We start from the raw sequence: 6,877 nt of genomic DNA, 5'->3' as shown, positions 1-6,877 counted from the left end.
GCAATACCTCAAACTAACTAAAGACTTTCAACCCCAATTCCTTCATGTATCAACCCTCTTCACCAGAAATGATGAGGTATGAGGTGAGGCAGGGTCATATCTTATAAATATGGCCTTTAGGGGCTTAATCCCTGCAAAGAAGAGGGTGTGGGTAGAGTTTTCATAAAGGAGGGGTATGGTCCGAAGACAAAATACCTATTATTTTGCCCCAAAAGTACTACAGTTCAACTATTCGTTTAACTGATTTATAGCTACTAAGCCCCCATAGTAAGTTACTGCACTCAATTATCTTGCCATTTCAAGATCCAAAAGAAAATTCCAGAGAATTATTCAGCATCCTCAAAGAAATAAAGAAATCTGTCAGGAGAGAGTTGAGATAAAAAGATAATAGGCCAGGATGAACGTGAGATCGAGATAAGACAAAATTGAAAAGAAAATTCAATGGCAGAATGTTAACTCCCAATGAAGGCTCTAATGGGCACAGTTGAATTGAGGGAAAACCAAATCAGTATAGTGAAAAGCCATTATGATTCGGTGTGTTTGGAGATGATTCAGCCCAGTATCTATGCCACAATGTCTTTCATCGCAGGAGGATACTTGTCATATAAGGATGGGAGCATAGGCAGTTACGTTTCCTCAGATATTTCCTGAAGTAATTGCTGTGCCCCTTCTCCCCACCTGTAGGAACCTCTGGTAATCTAGATATAAGTAACTCAAACAAGGCAGGTTCTGCAGAGTCTGAGAAAAGATTAAACTAGTGTTTAATCTAGTTTCACATCTTGACCCCAACAGTTACTTTTAGGCCCAGCTATTTATAACCCTTGCCATTATTAACTCATAAAACATATTAAGACATCGCTGTAACCACAGACAATCACAAAGGCATTCATGTAAATCGTAAGGGTAGGCCTTTGACCTTCTGGCTCACTGTCTCCTTAGAAATTAGTTTTCAGTCATCCTCAAATTAATATTCCATTACTCAGATAAATTTGGAAGTCCCTCCCAGAATACTGAATATAAGTTTTAAGAAATGAAGATAAAGTAATAGGAAGAGAAACAGAGGGTAGCGATCAAGTCAGAAAGTTACAGGTGTCCCTGAAAAAGAAACATGAACTGGATGAAAGGCAATCAAAGACAAAATTAAATAAAACTTTCCTAAAATGGGGGAAGGCCGACTTATGAAAGTTAAAAAGATTTACAAGGTTCCATTCAACACTGATGAAGAGTATTTAGTTTAAAATTTATATATTGATTACCAAAATAAAAATATGGGAATTTTCTTAATGTATAGAACCACAGAAGCAAAGAGAACAGTAGAGGGGCAATACATGTCAACAAATTTTTGGAATATAGAAAGCAGATAGGAGAGTATCTGACGAAGCAAGATGGAATGACAACCTAAGATGCAGCAACAGCCTGGCCCTAGCTGGTTTGGCTCAGTGGATAGAGAGTCGTCCTGCAGGCTGAAGGGTCCCAGGTTTGATTCCGGTCAAGGGCACATTCCCGGGTTGTGGGCTCAGTCCCCAGTAGGGGGCGTGCAGGAGGCAGCCAGTCAATGATTCTCTCTCATCACTGATGTTTCTATCTCTCTCTCCCTCTCCCTTCCTCTCTGGAATCAACAAAAATATATTTAAAATAAAATAAAATAAAATGTAGCAACAGCCTGGAATGACTATAAAGGGGGGAGTGGGAGGCAGGCTGGAAGATGTCCTTCAGCAAAACAAGGGAATAAACAAAGAAAGAAAAAGACATGTGATCCAGGAAACAGGAGATCCAGCGTAAGAGAGACATGAAGACAGTGTCCAGGCTGATGGTGAGGGAGAGGTCCCAGCCCCATGGCAAGGCAGCCACGCCATTCCTCCCATCTAGAGGGGAAATGACTTCCCTTCCTCCTGGTTATGGGCTGGTCTTAACCAATAGGTTGTGGTGGGAATAATGCCGTCCCGGTTCCAGGCATAGGCCTCAGAGACTGGGAAGCGTCTTGCTCATTGGGAGCCCTGAGCCAAGAAGGCCAACTATCCTGCTGGAGAGAAAAGCTAGCCACAACTTGGGATTCCACATCTGTTGAATCAGAGGCAACTTCAGTGGTAGAAAGTTTGCCCAAGTTAGTTTTACAGGACTTCCATGGATTAAAAGTCAAACATAGCCGAAACCGGTTTGGCTCAGTGGATAGAGCATCGGCCTGCGGACTGAAGGGTCCCGGGTTCGATTCCGGTCAAGGGCATGTACCTGGGTTGCGGGCACATCCCCAGTAGGAGATGTGCAGGAGGCAGTTAATCGATGTTTCTCTCTCATCGATGTTTTTGGCTCTCTATCTCTCTCCCTTCCTCTCTGTAAAAAATCAATAAAATATATTTTTTTTAAAAAAGTCAAATATAACCTTCAAATAAAAACCTCCAAGTGTGCAAGAAGGCAAACCCACCATGAGTGAGAATCAGAAGAAACAACAAATTTAGATAATACCCCTGCCACCACCCTCCACAAAGATAGCAAATATTGTAAATATCAAATACCAAACGCAGAGCAGCTGTGTATAGAATGTTTGCAGGAACAAAATGCAATTGTAAGGAAAAATATACAACAGGAAACCACCGGCATAGTACAGGTGAGAAATAAATGAACTAATAGAAATTAATGAACTAATAGAAAGCATAATATTTAAATAAAATTTAATGGAGATGTGTAAAATATGTACAAAAAGTATTTTTGTAAAATGTGAAAAAAATCTCAATGGATGGGCTAACCAGTATATGAGATACAGTTAAAAGTAGAATTAAACTAAAATATGTATCCCAAGAATTTATCCAGAGTGCCGCAAAGTGAAAGAAGGGGAAAGAAATACAATAGAGAGTTGTGATACATGAAAAGTAATAGAATGAGAATGTCTTGCATCCATCTGATTAGAGTCCCAAAAGCTGAAATTGGAGAGAATGGAAAGAAGCAATATTTTAAAAGATAATGAATGGGAATTTTCAGAACTGATGCAAATCATGAACACACAGATTCAGGAAGCACAACATATCCCACATATGATCAAAAATAAATTCATACCTTGTCATCACAGTGAATCTGTTGGGCATCAAACATAAATAGATGATCTGAAAAGCAGAAAGAAAAAGACAGATGACCTATAAAAGAATGATAATTAGAGTAACAACAGGTTTCACAAACAATAATGGAAGCCAGAAGAGGGTGCAACAGCTTTTATAAAATGTTAAAAAAAAAATACTGTGCACTTAAAATTGTCTACTCAGCAAAACTATCATTTAATAATAAGGGGAAATATAATAATCTTTATAAGAAACAAGCACATGAGGGATTTACAGAGAGATCTTCTCTAAAAGAACTCATAAAAGATTTAGTTCAAGAAATAGGAAAGTGATCCCAGAAAGAGGTAGAGATGTAAAAATGGAAAGTGAACAACAACAAAAAAATATGGTGACATAAAAATAAGCCCCCAGGAATTACTGTCTCAGTACAGTAATACAGGAGTCTAATCTGTGGAGACTGAAGTAAGGCAGAACTGAAGTGTTCAAAATCGGTAAATTGGGAAGAAAATCAATACTATGTCAGGAGAGGGGAAGACCAGAAATAAGTGATCTGAAGTTGTCCTATTGACTAGAAGGAAGGCAAAATATCATTCAAGTTTGTTAGGTTAAATGTGCGTATTAAAATGTATAGGGTAACCACTAAAATAATAGAAATAAATTACAGAAATGCCAAACCAGCATAAAGGGAAAAGCGAAATAAATAGAGGGTGGGGATCATCGCCCAACGGCAAGAAACTAGCATTCCAAGCTTTGGCCAGCACAATGAGACAGGAAAAAAGTTAGAAGCATAATGATCACAAAGGGGGAAATGAAACTGTCATTATTTCAAATAATCTGACTAGCCATAGCGAAAATATGGATTTACAGCAAACCACTGAAAAATGATAAGAGAATTTAGCAAGGGGATTGGATCTTATGCTCAGCATGCAAAAGTCAATTGCAATTCTATATACCAGTAATAAGCAATTAGGGGACACATATTTTTTTCAAAGATACCTTTTCTAGAGAAAAAAATACCTAAGAATAAATCTAACAAAAGAGGTACAAGTCCCATACTTATAAATTGTAAAACTGTACCAAAGGACCTAAAGGGTGACCTAAATAAATGAAGAAATAGTCCCTGTTCATGCATAGAAAGATAACATAAGATATATAGACATACATACTTTTTATAAAGTTCAACTAAAACTAAACAGTGTAATAATGAGATAATAAAAAGTGTTAACACATAATTTTAAGAGCAAGAAAAAAATAAACACAAAATTCATGGTACTGGTTATCTGTAAAGAAAAGGTAGGAGATGGGATGGAGTAATACATAACTAGCTATGATATTATTAGTGCTTACGTTTTTGAGCTGTGTGTTAATCAGTGATCGTTATCTTTGTAAATAAATAGAAAAAAATTAAGGGAAGAGTCTTAAATGTGTTTTTAAATCCATTAGTTTGCAGCTTGACAAAGACATAACTACAACAAAAATGAAACTAAAACATTATCAACTAAATATGAGAAAATTGATCAGATGAATTCAAACAAAAACAAAGTACAAATTGGAATATTAATGCCAGACCATATAACATTTAAGGTAAAATGCATTATATTCACTAAAGACTGTGAGTATGTATACTATAGTAACATACAATATAGTCATATATACTCAGGAGTAATAGAGAAAAAATGATAGTAATGAACCTTTCTGACGCAAAGAGTCTTAAATGTGTTTTTAAATCCATTAGTTTGCAGCTTGACAAAGACATAACTACAACAAAAATGAAACTAAGAAAAACATTATCCACTAAATATGAGAAAACTGATCAGATGAATTCAAATAAAAACAAAGTACAAATTGGAGTATTAATGCCAGGCCATATAACATTTAAGGTAAAATGCATTATATTAACTAAAGACTGTGAGTATGTATACTATCGTAACATATAATATAGTCATATATACTCAGGAGTAATAGAGAAGAAATGATAGTAATGAACCTTTCTGACGCAGCATCCAAACATATGCAGCCAGGCTTCTGGGACAAAATGATGGAGTAAGACTTCATCATACTCCCTCCGCCTCATTATATAATGGGGTGAACAAAACCCATTTAAAAACAGTGGGGGAGAAGAGCACTGTGATTACTAACAACAGCTCCCCAAGAGGGGAAATAAGCCCAACTTAATACCGCTAACTTGAGAGAGTGACAGCCGAAGAGGAGGGGGCGGAGGGAGGAAGATCTGCCCTCACAGAGTACCATACGGCAGAACTCCTGACACCATTTACAAAATTCTGAGCTCTCAAATCCAAGAGGATGGAACCAAGTATGTCTCCTTATCTCTTTCTTTTTTTGACCGGGTGGTGATGAACATGGTCTCTGGGTAGGGACCAGCACCAGAAGACACGTGAACTGTGACAGACACGAAGATCCCCAGGCTCCAAACAGAATGGCAATAGCACCTCAAAGCCCGTAAGGCTGTTCCCCCATGAGAACGAGGATGCTCTAAATTGGGCTGGGGCACACAGAGTAACTTCAACTTCTTAATGTCTCCCACAAGCGACTTTCTTCATCTGAGAGGGTTCTTTCAGGGAATAGTTCTTATTGTGAAGAAAAATGAATCTTGAGTTCAGCAATTTCCTTCATTCGTTTGAGAGTTTGGGGCGTTTTGATGGTTTGGCAGGTTTGGGTTTTTTTTTTGTTGTTGTCGCAGTTGTTATACATTGTGAACTAAAATTCAGTGGTATTGAGTGTTGCTTCGGAAAAAGCACTTTCAGTATGATTCCAATTTTATAAAAGTATTTCTGTCTTTCTACCTAACCATCTAATGTTAATGATAACTATTGATGGGCGGTTAGATGCGGGATAATTTGTTGCTGTCTTAATGCTTTTCTGCATTGCTTAAATTCTTTAAAAGAAGCACGTATCCAACACATCTCATCTGTGAATAAAGAGAGAAGCAGCTAGAGCAAGATAGCAGTAACAACAACAATTTACACACTTACCGCTTATCAGGCGCTGTTCTAAACCCTTGGCATGTACTCGGTTGAATCATATGAAATTGCCAATATTTGGCTATTCTTGACCTACTAACACAGCAACTTCATGTGGTCCAACTTACATTTACTGCTTTAACCCTTGAACAACCCTAAGATGAAGATTGAGAACCTGTCCTCTGGCCTTGCCCTCACACCCCTCCTCCACAGATCAGGGTGCACACACAGGCAGAGGGATGGTTCTCTGTCCCAAGACAACTTTCAAGGTGACACCACCATCAATCTGAGCACTGACCGCAGGACCTGTGTTCTTGCTTTAACTCAGTTTACCCCCTGAACGAAGCCACTTTGGGTTTCTAGGGGGTCCAGGTTCTTCGGAAGCTCGGGTTCTGTTTCAGAGCCCACAGGACAACTTTGGTGCAATCCCCAGTGCAGCCCCCATGTCCCCCAGCCGGGCGCCAGAGCAGGACACACTCGACAGTTTCATGTTTATTTTCAGAAAGTGATGAAGACAAAAGAAATATATCCAGACACCACTCTCTGTACAATAAATAGCCACCTCGTTCCAAAAACAAAAAAATAGAAAAGAAAAAAGCGCACGTGCGCGCGCGCGCGCACACACACACACACATGACCGATCTTGCTTCTCTCGACAGGCACCGTGCCCCCCATGCCCAGTCCCCCCCTCAGGACGCGCTGTCGCTGAGTGGGTGGGGCCCAGGCCAGCTGCCCAAAGTCACCTGCGTCCTCTCCCTGACCCTGGCCGGCTGGCTGTTACGAAATCCATGTGCCTTTATTTTCCGATCAGAGAGTAACACACACACACACACACACACACACACA

The sequence above is a fragment of the Myotis brandtii genome, unplaced genomic scaffold, assembly GCF_000412655.1.
Source record: "Myotis brandtii unplaced genomic scaffold, ASM41265v1 scaffold157, whole genome shotgun sequence".
NCBI lineage: Eukaryota > Metazoa > Chordata > Mammalia > Chiroptera > Vespertilionidae > Myotis > Myotis brandtii.
The sequence above is the reverse complement of the archived record's forward strand: the minus strand, read 5'-3'. Positions refer to the sequence as shown.